Here is a 17,045-nt window from a genome sequence, read left to right on the forward strand (position 1 = left end):
GCATTAAATAACCTGAAAAGGGTTGATATGCAGTAAAACAAACCAACCAAGCAACCACTTTTCATTCTATCTCATAATAACCGTTCCTTTCTTTGTTTCCTTCTTTAGATCTTTTATATCTCTTTCTTATTTGTCCTGTTATACTTCTTTCTTTCTTTCTTTCTTTCTTTAGTTTCCTCTTTCTTTCAAACTTCCTAACTTGACATAATAAATATATTGGTTAGTCTTCAAGCCAAAAATGGCGTGAGAGTCAAAGTCTATTTGCCATCAACAAAATACTCACAAAATAAGGACACATTCACTGGGGCCCTTCAACGCCATATCTCCTCCACCCCTACAAAAAACATTAATATTGACTTCCTGTAGCCAAACGGAAACTCTGAGGGTGACGCTCGTATCTTTGTCATAGGATATCACCCAAAAATAAGTAATTCAAATAATTCGAAATAGTAATAATACTAAGCATATATAACTAAACTACTTGAAAGTCGTCGTTTGCAAAATATATAAAGTCAACATCGCAGCGCAAGTTGCTTTCTTCAAACATATTGTCTGAAAAACGCAAGACGAGAAACTACCAGTTATCATACGCTGTCGGCTTTACGAAGGCTTTATTAGATATATTGAGCACCGCTCCCAATAAACATAGCAACCAATAAAACTAAAAACAAAAGCGCTTTTTAGTCTCGAGAGAAACAGATACCTCCTGTAAGTGGGCTTGTGCAAGGAGTCTATAGTGAAGAAAATGTTTCGCATTCGCCCACATAAACTCTCCTAAAACAGCATTGCACTGACAAACGTCCAATCATTTAAGTAAAATTTGAACGTTTCTCAAAAGCAAACGAAAAAAAAAATGCTTTTGAAAAGGACAGTATAACTCTCGAAATATCAATATATTTTCCATCCTTCGGGATTGTACATAAAAATTAGTGAAAGATATAACATTGTCATGCTCTTCGCTCCATTTTAAGAGACAAAGGTTATCTCTTTTAAAGGTTGCTGTGCCTGTAATTGTGAAACAAGGATTGCATAATCCACAACTACACCTCGCCTATGTAGCAAGTGTTAAATTTCACTGACAAGAAGTCGTACACAATTAGAAACAACGCCGAGTAAGCAGAGAGCACATACAGTGACTGGTATTCCCAAATACTCACCCATTTTTATATTAAAGATATATTTAACAAAAAAAAAAGAAAAAAGGAAAATACATAAGTTTTATTTTAGAAAAATACTACTTTTATTGTCTTTCTCAACTTATTTATTTTTGCATGTATTTATCCATCGCTATATAATAAAGACCAATGTCTACTTACGCATACACCTCCCATATATATATATATATATATATATATATATATATATATATATATATATATATATATATATATATATATATATACAAAGAGAGAGAGAGAGAGAGAGAGAGAGAGAGAGACTAGCAAAAGTACCCGTCGTTAACTGAGTTCAAAAACAGCCTACAGAAAATGGACTCTGTTTTATGAAAGTATGATAGGTTATGAAAAGGAAGGGTTGTAAAGAGATAGCTTCGAATTTGGGGGTATCAAAACCAAAGCAAAATATGATGAAAGTAAAAATAAAATAGATAACCCCCATAGTTTATTATACCATACCTGTTTACACTAAAACACTTATCACAATATTCTGTGGATCTATATTAAAAAACCTTGTTAAACTTTGTGACATATTTCCATTCTATGAAGGTCAGGCGCGAACGAACACCCCATAATTTTATTATACCATATTTCTTCAAACTGAAACATAATTATCAAAGTATACTTACGCAGATAGATATGGAAAGTCTTTATTAAAGTTTGTGTCTATTTCCATTCTATGGAGGCCAGGTGCGAATGCAGACCCCACAATTTTATTATACCATCCCTATTTAAGTTAAAACATACTTATCAAAGTATTATTATGTACATCTATATCAAAAACACTTGTAAACGTTTTTTTTTTATTCTTAATTTTTTTATTTCCATACTTTGTGGACCAGGCGCGTACGCAGACCCCACAATTTTAATGAATCATCATTATGCCAAATCAAACATACCTATTCCTTTGTCTCGATACATCTTCTATCATTATATGTGATCAGTTTTCTATAATAGTCAACCATATAGGAGCCTATTTGTGACCAGACACACACATACAGACGATCAGCTTTATATTATAGATATATATGACTGTAGAAATTCCTCTCTGGACCAAAAGTATAGTAGGTTTGAAACAACAGATGCCACATACAAATTCAAACATCTAGTTTAATAGCCACTATCTCATATAGTTTTCAAATACAATTTCAGACACATTTAGTCGTGATAATAAAATACTATATTGCCTTTTTCGAGCAACCCGATCACAATCCAAACATCTTTAGAAGGTGTTCTTATTTTTCTCTCTAAATATTTATTTCTACCACTGCTACCAGTTGTCCTCGGAACGAATTCTACACGTCCCACATCTGTAATCATACCGATCGTAACTGGCTCATACGTACATAGACCTTACATAATCTTTCAAATTTCCGATTCAGAAATAGTAAAGGTCCGTCCATTCTGATTGGCTGAGCTACGAAATTTCTTTTTATTTTACATTAGATAAATTGTAGATGTGTGCTTTTCTTATGCTACCGTGCTGTTTTTTAGCATCGTATTTACAAGTTCTTACAGTCGTGTTTTTATTTTAGTGTGTGTGCGTGTGTATATTCCGGAATGTAATTCTTCGCCGTATAAACGAATGCTTACCAACATTAAAATATGGCCTCACTAAAATGCATATTAGCAGATCTTCGTCAAAATAAGAAATTGAACTGCCCTTGCGATCGATTCATATGCCATAAAACACAAAACGTGTACATTGGTGATGTTTCGAATAGACGCATTTCATATTTATTTATATATTGAGGAGTTTAGTTCTCAAATATTTACGTCTTTGACATTAATATTTCTACAGAAAAAAACAAACAAAAACAAATTAAAATATACAGAAGTTTATTTGTAAATTATTTTATCTTTTCCATGCAATTTGACAACATTTATAAGTAAAAAATACACAGGTTTATTGAACGAAATATTTAGAACATTTTTTTGCTATTTTATTTTCAGCAACAAATTTCTTTTAATAAAGTTTCATAATTCTTTCGGAACAAATCGTAATAAAAAACGCAATTATTTGGAAGCTAAACTCTTCAGTATATAAGTATATATGAAACGGTTTAAAACATCACAACTCTTCACAAACACGCAAAATATAGCTATAATTCCGTGTAATTAACCCTGGACTAAATTGAGGAGGTTAGCTCCCAAATATTTGCGTTTCTTTTATAGTTATGCCGAATAAAATACGGAATTCTATTGAACACAATAAAACAAATTAATTTTATGCGAACAATTTTACTTAGCTCCCAAATATTTGCGTCTTTTACATAAAGATTTCTTCAGAAAAAAGCCAAAAAAGAACAAATTAAAAATATAGGAAAGTTTATTTATAAATTTTGTAAATCATTTTATCTTTTCCATGCGATTAAACGACATTCATAGGAAAAAATAAGCGTATTGAACGATAAAGAAACGAACTTCTTTTTTTCAACTATTTTATTTCCTCAACATATTCTTTAAATAAATTTCCGTATTTTTCTTTTTTCGGAACAAATCGTAATAAAAACACACGCTTATTTGGTTGGTTGATTGGTTGTTTTTGTTTTACTGCAGATCAACCCTTTTCAGGTTATTTATGCCGAATCCAAAGATTTTGAAGAAAAAATTTTTAATAGAATATATTTGTCTTTTTTCAAGTCGGTTTCTATTTAACCCATAGTTGGGACCCTAACAGATACTACAACTCTGGGTCAAAGTGGACCTGGGCGCAATGACAAATAAAGGGTGGCTCCACATTCCCCAAAGCCCGCAAGCTGGGGTCTCACCACTGGATATAGTTTAAGATCATATCCAGGACTGCGATTATTTGGAAGCTTAAATCTTCAATATATACAATTATATGCAATTCGGGTCTTGCTCTCTCTCTATATATATAAATTACCGATTCTGTATCCGATTCTTTGCAGAAATTCCCCTCTGGACCAAAGTACAGTAGGTTTGCAACAACATGTGTTGCATACAAATTTATTATGTCTAGACTATTAGCTACGGCATTTTGAACACATCTAATCGTTATAATAAATTTCCACATTGCATCCTAGGAGCAACATCATCACAATCACCCCATCTTTAGAGGAAGTAGTTCCTATTTTTCCCTCTAAATATCAAGTCCTCCTACTGCTACTAGTCAACATCGGAAGGAAATACACACCTTATACAGATATGGTGCTTTCACCCTTCGTAACTTGATATAAACTCATAGGCATACCATAATCTTCCCCATTTCCACTTCAAAAATAATAACGACTCTTTGACAAAAGCCGCCCTTTCTGATAGGATGAGCACTGAACATCCGCACATTTAGGAATCTATCATTCAAACATGGCTAGACCTCTCCACATGTTCTTAAGCCAAAATTTCTTTTTATTTTACATTAAATACACCGTAGATGTGTACTTTTCTTACGCGCTTATGTTATCGTGCTGTTCTTACAGTCGTGTTTTTAGTGTGTGTGTTTTTGGTGTGTGTGTGATTAACTAAAATTCATTTTTTTATGCTAAATAACTCATTGCAGTCAAGAGATCCAGTTCCTGTTAGAAATTCGCTCAATATATGTTACCATGGCATAAGTTGACATATATTCGGTGTTTTTTTAATAGTATTTTGTCTAGTTTATTATTTATAACACCTTTTCCAAAACTTACCGTGTTAAAGAGAGAATCGGGCGCCATTTTGAATTTTCCAATACATCGGTAAACACTGCATGTTTTTCGAGCTGAATAAACATGTTACATTGAATAAAAACACAAAAAATATATACAGTTTGGTAGAAAAGTAACTTATCTTGCCTTTGAAAACATTTATTTATTATATATTTGTTTTTTGACAACTTTTTCGAATCTATGTGTACAGTAATACAAACCCATTCTTTCAAGTTAAAAATATCTCTTGTCCATCTTGCAATTGGGGGCATTTCCTATATATAAAATTATTAAAACAGTAGATGTATGTATGTCTGCATGTCTTTTTGTCTGTGTGAAAATATTTCACCGCTAAACTCTTAAACTGCTAATAACATAACACTGAAATTAACAGGAAATAGTTATCATAGACCAAGGATGGTTTGTGACGAGTAAAATCTTTGTTTGGATGCATGAGTAACGCTTACAAAAATATGTTGGCAAGTTGAAATGCAAAATGTTCATTTCAACTTGCCGACAAATTCATATTACTTTTGTGCATGCGCAAAATTCATTCGTAACTTGTAATGATTTAATTTTAAATCATTCTTATCTACCTGTCAATAGTTAATACGGTATGGGTCGCGACTGGCGCGCTAAATATTGTGGTTTCGATTTTAGCTGATACTATCAAAATCATTTTTTTTTTTTTTTTTTTACCTTTAAAATCAGCACCGGTCCTGGTTATGACCTTAAACTATATCCGATGGTGAGACCCCAGCTTGTGGGCTTTGGGGAGTGTGGAGTCACCCTTTAATTGCTATTGCTCCCAGGTCCACTCTGACCCGGAGTGGTAGTACCTATTAGGGTCCCAACTATAAGTTTAATAGAAACTGACTTGAAAAAACATATTCTACTAAAAAACTTTTCTTCCAAATCACTGGATTCGGCATTAAATAACCTGAAAAGGGTTGATATGCCGTAAAACAAAAACAACAAACAAACAAACAAAATCAGCATTATATTGGTCCTGTAATAATAAATACGAAATCTGTATGAATTGAAGTTTATGCGTATTTTACGACCCGGCAAAGCCGGGTATCTAGCCCCACTCCCACCCCGTAGTATACAATACGCGATTAAAATAGAACAAAACAGTCGGCCGAGATTCGTGCTCAAATATAACCAAACTACTTGATGGTCATCTTTCAAGCGGTTCGTGTTCCACTGTTTTCTTTTCCCGCCTATTCGTATCTTAAGTGGTCACTTAAGGCTATTGCCACCAGGAATTGACCGTTAAGTTTTACACTAGTTGGACAAAAAATTAGATCAACTACCATTTACAGCTCGACACACACACACACAGAGTCAAACACACTAGTACATAAATTGTTTCTCTCTCCCACTCTCTCTATCTCTCTCTCTCTCTCTCTCTCTCTATATATATATATATATATATATATATATATATATATATATATATATATATATATATATATAGATAGATAGATAGATAGATAGATAGATAGATATAGATATTCTAGCAGGCCATCCGGCGTTACCCGTCGTAAAAAATGTTTAAATATGATATTGTAATTTATGCAAATTTCCAATTCTCTATTGTAGGCACCGCCAAAAATGGCCGCAAAATCAAGTTGTTGTTGTTTTTTAAAACGAAATTACATTTATTAAAATCCATTATTTCTGAGTAACTTTTTTTTCCAGAAAGATAAAACCCTGAATTTTATCATATAGAAAACAGAATAATGTAAAACTTTTTCTACTATTTTTAATTAAATTTTAAATGTTAAATTTTCCCAAAAAGTTAACAATTGACATTTTTTGTCTTGCACAAAAAACGTATATAAATATTTAAAAAAAAAAAAAAAAGGTTTTTGAAATAATTAATTTATTTATTTATTGTCTAACTAAGATTTAGGATGATTTTCTAAGAGAATATGCAAAAATATTATAATATAAGTACCTGGATTTCAAATAATTCCACTTATTCATATAGGTAACTAGTTATTTCGCGTCGATCTAGAATCTAGATCGACACTGTTTACGTTTGCGTTTGATAAGAAGCAAACTATGGAAAATCAAACAGGCCAAAATAACTTATTTTTCAGTGACGAAAATTTCAATGTATTATTAAGCTGAGGCTGGCCAGTACCAGATGGGTGACTATTTGTATGAGTTTGGTTTTTAATGTGTATATGTGTAGGGGCCAGGCTCCCCAAAATAGGGGGGGGGGCAATTTAAAGCAGAATAAAAAAAATTATTTCAGCGCGTTTGGTCCACCGTAGTCGAAAGGCGGCAAACGTTTTCAAACGGGATCGAAAAAAATGATGCTATTTTAAACACAAAGGGCACAATATTTATCGATTTTTTTTGTATCGATTCTTCAAAGCATGCTCTGTTTAATAATGGTCATGCATTATTCGGCTCGCTAAAAAAAAAATTGTTAATTTATTTATCAAAGATTTTAAAATGGCTTTTTTCGTATAAAATATTAAAAAAAAATTTTTTTGTTTTGCTTAACTTAAATTAATAATTTTACTTAACATATTCACCGAATTTCACACTTCAAAACTCAAAAGCGGATAATTAAACACAATCGAAGTTCTGATATTCAGACGTCAAAATAAGGTATGCAAACAATTTTTTTTTAATCTATTATTCTGTCCCTTACAACAACACAATATGTTGAGTTCAGTTTCAGATGATTATTTTAAGCATATTTGTTCCCACTTCAAAACAAGGGGGGGTTGTAAGCAAATATATATATATATATATATATATATATATATATATAAAAATATCGTTTATGAAAAATAAGTACACTGTTATAAAGTTCATTCTTCTCTTAATAATCGCTGAAAATTTCGTATTGATCGGATAATTACCTGATTTTTGGTAGATTTTTAAAAAGACGGTCCGTCAAAAAGTACTGACCTGCCCCTCCCACCAGTTTTAGCGGTGCCTACTCTATTGATTATATTGTACCTAATATATAGTAGTGATTTAAAAATATATATATGCGCGGCGTTGCCCGGGTGTTTGGAGGTGTGTGTTGTGCGAAGGAGGAAAAGAACGGGAAAAAACGTGACGTATTTGCTGTTATGACCACCGCCAACCGGAAGTGACGTAAGTTTAAATTAAGGCTAGACAATCGAAAATATCGTCGGAAAAAGCGAATTCTCTCTGTAGAAAAGTGCTCACTTGAGGGTGAAAAAATTAATGTTTTTCGCCAATGTTTTGATATTTGTTGTGTGATGGGTCGAGCTTAAAAACGACACTGATCTTGTGAAAATCCGTTGCCTCTGTCGAAAGTTTTAGGCAGACATGCAAACATACAGACATACATTTATATATTTGTAGCTCAAGTTTTCGACCCAAACCGATTAAAAAGCTTGTCCTATCTCTGAATACCCTTTATGTAAAATTTCAAATGTTTAGACCAGAAATTGTCGGAGTAATTTGGTAGAAATCGCAAATATCAAATTTTTTAAAACTTTGACCCCTATTATGACCGGTTAACATTTATTGTTTTGGGCTCAAATCAAGTTATTAAGTTATATCCATGTCCAGGGAATTTATATCTAAAATTTACATTGTTTATACGCAAAATTGTCGGAGGAGTTTGGTAGAATTCTCAAAGGTCAAATCGTTTAACTTTGACCCCTTAACAGCCAAATGTCTGGCCGAAAACGATGTAAATAAAAAAAAACCTAAAAACTTGCTATCAAAAATCTGCAGTGAGAGAACGCGAATAATATTAAATTATTAAATTATTGAACATATTAACACCAAGTGTTTCAAGAAAGTGGGGGGGGGCTTTTTTTTTTCAAGAAATCCGGTTTTGGGGGGAGGGGGGAATTTTTCACGGTAAGATTTTTTTTTTTCAAAGTTTAATTACTTGTCAAGATACATCAACTAACAAATAGCTGGTAAGTTGTCGTTATTATTGGGATAACATCTGATATTTGAACAAAACACGTTTGACTATTTATCAGTAAAACGGTCAACAGCAGATTTGTCAAGGGAAAGAAAAACAGAAAGTGAAAATATATATATTCGCGTAACAATATGTTATTTCTTAGCAAAATGTCAATCCACATTTTCTTTCCCACAATTCTTTTGTTTGAATAACAAAAGCTAAGAAAAAGTCATTTTGAAAATTTAATTTGTTGCACACGGTATTTCTCGTAATAAACAAGTTCGGCGAAATGAAATTTGTTAAAAAAAAAAAACTTTCTTTTTTTTATTTTCCCGTGGTTTTTATGTAGCAAAAAATAAAGTCCGTAGCTTTAAAAAGTCGACTAATTTGTAAGGGAAAATCAATTTTATTTTTATTTTTATCATCTTTGTGTTTTTCAAAAATATGACTTGTTTATTTATCAGTTCTTTGTTAAGCAACACAGTTAATGAAAGCAAACGAGAATCATAATGCATTCTCCCACACAGCAGTGTGGAACGCTATTGAACACTTCAATCATAATCCAGAAGACTATATCACTTTCGCTCATTTCTATAGAAGATATGAGGATATTTTTGTATCGGATTGCGGTACATGGACAGACGCTAAAAAAAACTTAAGTTTTCCCTAAGAAAATTGGGAACTGCCGAGAATACAAAGTTCGAGAATTTTATCCTCCCAAAAAAGACCAGTGAGTTGAACTTCCAAGAGACAGTTGCTCTACTAATAGAACTGTTTTCTACGAAAACTTATCCATTTCAGAAGAGATATAAGTGTATGAATGCCACTAGAAGAGAGGAAGATGAATACACCACTTATGCAATTATAGTAAATGAACATCGCGACGGCTTTAAATAGGAGGAATTATCATAAGATAATTTTAAAATGCTTAATATTTGTGCAAGGTCTGGTCTTCAATAAAGACTCTGAAATCAGGCGTCGTGTTTTAAATAAACTCGGAAATTAGCCGAATTTAAAACTACAAAGCTTCGCGGAAGACTATGAACGGTTTGTTACGTTGAAACACGACAGGCGTGACATAGAGGAAAGCGAAGTGTCGCACATTGAAAAGATCCATCAGAAGAAAAAGTTGACTTCAAAAAATAACCAGAGGAAAAAACATGGAAAATATCCACCTGGGCCGTGTTGAAGGTGTGGAGATAAACATTGGTACAATGAGTGTCCCTACAAATTTAAACAATGTGACATATGCTACCAGAAAGGACATAAGGCATCACATTGTAGGAAAATATCTGGTAGAAAGAAGACATCAATTAAACTTACAAAAATTGAACCTTAGGAACGAAATATCCGGAAATATGTACAGGTTAAAATGTTTAAAAAGAAATTAAGACTACATCTTGATAGTGGGTCTGACATTTCCATCATTAATGTGCCGATATGGAAGAAGCTTGGGAGACCCACTATGATTAAATCACATAAAACGGCGAGAAGCGGCAGTGGTGAAAAAATTACCTTCGAAGGAGAATTATTGACGAATATTTCTTTTCAGAATAAGATCGAAAAAGCAAGAATTTTTTGTCATGAAAAAATCAAACAACCTCTTTGGAACTGATCTGTTCGAGTAGTTTAGACTATAGGATCTACCTTTAAGCTCCTTTTGCCAAAGATTGAGGATTCGAATGTGGAGACAGAAAAAATTAAGAGGGAGTTAAAAGAGAATATTCCAGACATATTTTCAGGTGGTCTTGGAATATTTATCTCCACTCAGTTTCGCAAATATTTCTTCAGGGCTTGGAAGAGGATAATGGTGATATTTTAATGCATTGTTTAAGTCTGTGGAGAAATCAAAAGCGGTAGCAAAAGTTGACGTGAAAGCAAATGAACAGTGTTCAGAAAGAAAAGAAATGTTCCATACGCCGCTATAGAACAAATAGACGATGGATTAGAAAGACTCGAAAGCATGGGTGTCATTGAAAAAAATAATCACAGTGAGTGGGCTATACCAACGGTTTACATAAAAAAGAAGAGCAAGGAGATTCGGGTTTGTGCCGATTTCTCCACAGACTTAAACAATGCATTAAAATATTACCATTATCCTCTTCCAAGCCCTGAAGAAATATTTGCGAAACTGAGTAGAGAGAAATATTTTCTAAAATAGACCTCAATGACACGTTTTTACAAGTTCCAGTCGATGAGGAATGTTCAAAGCTGCTATGTATCAATATCCATAAGGGATTGTACAAGTTTAACAGACTGCCTTTTGGGGTCAAATTTGCCCCTGCTATTTTTCAGCAAATTATAGACATTATGCTAAATGGGTTGGATTTCGCAGTAGGATACATGGATGATATGTTAATGAACAGCGCTAGCAAAGATCAACACAAGGCTCATGTAAACCAAGTATTCAAAAGGATCCAGGTTTATGGATTTAAGCTAAAACAGGAAAAATGTACTTGTTCCATGGAAAAAATAAAATACTAGTGTCAAATGATCGATGAACACAGAAGAACGCCGAATCCAGATAGATCGACTTCAATAATGGACTGCTCCAGAAAATAAGAGCACTAGGAAAAAAAATAGGAGAGATTGGAATCAGAAGGACGAGAAGATACAATGGATAACAATAATTAAAACTGCAAAGTTTCTTAGGTTTGGCGAATTGCTACAATGTATTCGTGCCAAATATGCATAAACTAAGATCACCCTTAAATGAACTATTAAGAATGGACAAAAATGAGTCTGTAGGCAAGAGTGCGAAGAATCATTCCCGGAAATTAAAGATATATTAACGTCTGACTTGTTTACTGGCACATTATAATCCCAAGCGTGATATTGTAGCTGCAAGCGATGTTAGCGCCTACAGCATAGGAGCATGCATGTTACACAAAATGGATGATGAAAAAGTAAAACCCATAGCCCATGCGTCCCAGACACTTCTACCAGCCGAAAAGTACTATTCACAAATTGAGAATAAATGTTATTGTTTCTTGCATGGTAGGAAATTTTTGTTGCAAACAGACCACAAACTATTATTAATGATTTTCAGATCGAAAAGGGGACTACCACAACATTTGGCGAATAGACTCCAAAGATTGGGTACCATTCTCCTGAACTACAATTTTCAAATGGAGTATGTACCATCTAAAAAACTTGGTCATGCAGACGGTTTATCAAGGTTAATACCTAAGCAGACAGAACCATTGGAGGATATAGTAATAATAGTCATTCAAGTGGAAGTTGAAGTAAAAAATACTTTATGTGACACGATAAGAGAACTTCCAGTAACGCTTGATAAGATTAAGAGTAAGGCAGAGGTGGGCGAATTTTGTATAAGCACGAAAGAAAAAATCAGCAGTAACCAACTGAAGAGGAAATTTATTCAATTCGCGATAAATTCATGTTATATAGCGAAGTGTCGTGATTCCTGCGACATTACAGAAAAGAATGATCAAGGAATTCTATGTAGGACATCCAGGTATATCAAGAATGAAAAACCTTATGCGCTTTTTCGTTTTCTGGCCTAACATGGATAAGGATATAGAAGAAAAAGTCAGGGAGTGTAGAGGATGCACATTAGCTATGAAAGCTCCTCCGACTGAATTCAAGTCGTGGACAAAACCGGGCCGACCTTGGTCGAGAATTCATTTAGACTTTGCGGGATCGCTAGATGATTTCTACTATCTCATTGTTGCAGACAGTTTATCTAAATGGCTGGAAATACTCAAATACAAGAACCCCACATCCGAGGTTATTATCAACTTCCGTATAGAACTATTCGCTAGGTTTGGAGTAGTAGACTGCATTGTCACAATTCACATCTACCGAATTTAAATATCTTTGCGAGGATCATCTAATCGAGCATATAACCCTTCCACCATACCATCTAAGACATAATGGACAAGCAGAGAGATTTGTTGATACATTCAAGAGAGCTCTGAGAAAATCTAGTGGTTTACCGACGGATACGTCAATCAAACAGGTTTACAAGGTCACTGCGAATGCAAACATCGAAACGTCGAAGACACCTGCTGATGTTATGTTCGGATGCAAGGTTAATCGATTTTCCACAAGTTGTTACCAAACCAGGATAGGCCAAACCTAAAAAAAAAAAACGATAACAAAAAACGGTATAAAATTGGCGAAAGAGTCTTCTACAAGATTCATAGAAATAATAGGACTTTCTGTGAGTCCGGCACTGTTGAGAAACAAATAGGAAACATGGTCTATATGATTAAGGGACCAGATTTAATGTACAAACGTCACACTAACCAAATCCGGAAAAGATACTCGAACAGTGAGGTGACCAGATCACCCGTGAAGGATATCATGGACACAGTGTTTGATATTATCAATAATCAATATATTACTTAACATAATCAAATCCTTCTTAGATAATAAAAAAAATCTAGGCTGTCCTTGATGGTCGTACATCTTAACGACATGATATAAATGCTGGTATACCACAGGGGCGAATACCGTGACCATCCTCATAGATAGCCTGTCAGCTGAAAAATGACGTTATCACCATAGGTCTTGCAAGCAAGATAAGTGGAACACAGACACAGACTGTCGATAATGAGCAGATATTTTTTACAGAAAACGTTAGAAAACTTCAAAATTGGATTAAAAAAGATAAACATTATACTTTGTACTGAAACTCATCCAATATTAATAATAAAAATATTAATAATAAAAACGAATTGAAAGGGAGAAAAGTTGTTAAAAAGTTTTAAAAGAAAAGGAATACGAATTGATTTGTATGAAACTGAAGTTTATTCAAAAGAAATAAATAAAATGAACAATAAATATTTTTTAAATCAAAAAAACAATATTTTAAAAATAAAAACTGAAAAACAAACAATAACTTAGTTTAACTGAAATACGAATAATAAATTAGTTTAACTGAAATACGAACAATGAATTAGTTTAACTGAAAAACGAACAATAAATTAGTTTAACTGAAAAACGAACAATAAATTAGTTTAATTGAAAAACGAACAATAAATTGGTTTAACTGAATAACGAACATTAAATTAGTTTAACTGAATAACGAATAATTAGTTTAACTGAAAAACAAACAATAAGTTAAAAATTAAATTCAAACAAATGTTAGTATAAACAAAGTTACTGAGGCAGAAATATTTCAAACATTGAATATTAAAACTTTTCAAAAATCTGTTGTAGAATGTAATTAAAAGTTTCACTTTTTCTTTTCTTTTTTTTTGTATTTTTTACTAATATTGTTATTCTCTTTACGACAAAAATTGTTTATAAGGGAATTCGATGAACTCCATATCAGCATTTTTTCAATTTGCTGAATAGTGTGACCCTCATCACAAGAGTCAACATGAAATAATCGATTTTGATCAGCCAAAATATTTAAAGTTATGTACATGGTTAATTTTCTCTGATGAATTGAATGTAAAAAAGAATCGCATTTTGTAAGTTTGTTTATAACTATATAATTATATGAGACAAAATTATTAGTAATATCATTTGGGTATAGCAGAGAACCTCTGTTAATACCTTGAAAGTAGCTGTTTAATTCAGCTATTTCTTCAATAGCCTTTCTCCCGGATATTAAATTTTTGCAGCTATTGCATTTCAGTTTTTTGAAAACTGCATGACAGCAATAACCTGCTAAGTATAATATAACAGGAAGTACTTCCTTGCATTGATTAACACCATCTTCTATTACATCTATGTTAAATTTATAAACATGTAACTCTTTCTCCCTTGCTATTTCATCCCATTTAGTTTCTTTTAAATTTTTCAATTCAATAGTTTGATTATTAATTGGTAAGCTCGATTTTAAAACTGACAACATTCTGAGCTTTTTTTCACATTCATAAACCTTACGTATCGATATATTATACTGATTTCCCCTAAGTTGTCGATACTGGCCAAACTTTGCCTCAAGGTTATCTGTCTGAAACTTTCCTGATAATATATACAGCGTGTTCAGTACATTTATACACTATTTAGTCAATTCTAAAATTGCGAAAGTAGTATGGTGCAAAGCAGTATATGTTTCCTTTGTTAACTTATCAGTTCTTCCAGGAATGCTATTCCAAGTTTCTAACCAGTCACAGAACACAATTAGGAAACTATAATTATCACTATTTAATGTAAGTGGATTAGCATATTTATTACGAAGTCGACAACCTTTATATGGTGTTTTCACATTCAGTATTGTCCACCAAATATAAAATATTTGAATGTATTCTGCGATTTCTGCATAATTTGGCAAGCATTCCTGTTTTCCTAAGGTTAGCAAACCTTGAATAGTACATTCGTTGAAAATTTGCAAAACCAAATTAACATTTTTCCTTTCAAAAGTAGTCGAAGAAAGAGCTTTTGAAGTCAACTCATAGCAATATTTCACAAGTGATTGAGATTCTAGGGCATAAAGTTTATGTATGAAAATGGAGCACTTTGGATGATTCATGATTTCCATTATAACAAAACTTTGGGAATATCATGCATTTACGTTCATCTTTTTGGCCAACCCAATTGTTTCTAATGCATTTTAATATATGCACTAAGTCGAATATGAAGAAAAGAGGGCTAGACGTTCTAACTGGATGGGGATATACAATTGAAAGCTTTGATGGGCTACAAAAGAAAGACAGCTTTTTTATTTATTGCATTATTATCTGTTATAACAGATAATACCTTAAACCCTATATCTTCTAAGCTAATTATTACACGTTTAATTATGTCAAATAAGTTCTCAGCTAGAAGACATTTAGTTGGCATAACATGCACAACATCCTTATATTGTGAGAATACACTGCTAAGCATAAAAGCAAATGCACTTGTGGCAGGTTCATTGCTGTTGTTAGCTAAGCCAACAATATTACCGCCTTTATAATCAAGATAAGGTTTGAGATGTATTTAATCAACAAGTAAAGATACTGTGGTGTCATTCTGCATTAGTAACTTGAACTTAATTTTAATATACATGTGAAAATTGTTATCGTGTTGTTCAATGACAGGATTCATAGAAGTTGATATGGTTAATCTTCGAATGGTTGAATAGCATTTTCAGTGTCTCTTAACAGTCTGTACCCTCTAGGGGAGCAGTTATATAATACGGAAGAAAGTACCATCATTTCACTCGAATAATTAACCTTATTCATTGTAATTATGTTAATTTCTCCATATATGAACTTAATGGCATTAAAATATTTAAATGATTCATCTTGCACTAATAGCAAAAATGATAAGATTAATTTTAATAAAGAACTTATATTAGAAGTTTTCATTTTCTGTTCTTCGATATCCATTTTTTTTTCATGTTTTCCATCAAAAGATTTACGATTCCCTAACTCTTACTCGTCAGCAACACTTTCACATAATGCACGCTTAAGAGCAGAATTTTGTAAACGCATTTTCTTTGCGTTATGAGACTCTCTAAAAGTGGTTGATGACGATAAATAGGAGGGACAGTTTGGTAATATTCGAGGAATAGCACCATCCTTAAGATAGGGATTTTTTTTAATTTAACACTAATTGTCTTTCCAGTCCTTTCATCAAATACTGATGCCTCTCGCTGTATGTCTTCAGGTCGAAAATGAAGTTCACATACCTAAAGAAATAATTTAAAAGAAAATCGTACCATTTTTGACTTAATACAAAAAAAAAAAGAACATTACATGACAAAAAACGATAAAATAAAAAAAATAAGGTAAATGTGCAGAATTAGTCCACCATCGAAAAATCCTTTTAAATTACCAGTTTTAAAGGTTTTCGGTGGTGCTGAAAACGAAAATAACGTTTCAAATTACGGCAAACTAGTAGTTTCCAAGATATAAAGAGATGTTAGTTAAAAAAGGGGGGGATAATTTAACCTAAAACGACCACCCACTTTATGGCCAATTTTTTTTTTTTTTACATGGGCAGCGAGCAATTTTTTTTTTTTAATTACATTTTTGCCTCAAACAAGGCGAAGCGCCGCTTTGGTGTAGGAATGAACACAACTAAACGTAAAATGAGCACCTACAGTTGACCCCCCTCTCCCTGACAAAAATTCTGTTTACACTTTTTGAAAGGGAGTGCTTATTTAACGTTAAACGGTGTTCATTGTACGTTGGCTCCCAACCCCCAACATAAAGGTGGCCATACGCATTTTTCTTCGCTTTTATTTGTTAAAAAGAAAGCGCCATAAAAAAATGATGGCCATAAAGTGGGTGCTCATTTTACGTTAAATGTTTATAGAAAAGTGATTCCCCATTTTTTTAAATTAACATTTCCTCATATTTTGGAAACTACTCGTTTGCCGTAATTTTAAACGTTATC

Source organism: Euprymna scolopes, chromosome 22 (genome assembly GCF_053919585.1).
Source record: "Euprymna scolopes isolate OS-2025 chromosome 22, ASM5391958v1, whole genome shotgun sequence".
Taxonomy (NCBI): domain Eukaryota; kingdom Metazoa; phylum Mollusca; class Cephalopoda; order Sepiida; family Sepiolidae; genus Euprymna; species Euprymna scolopes.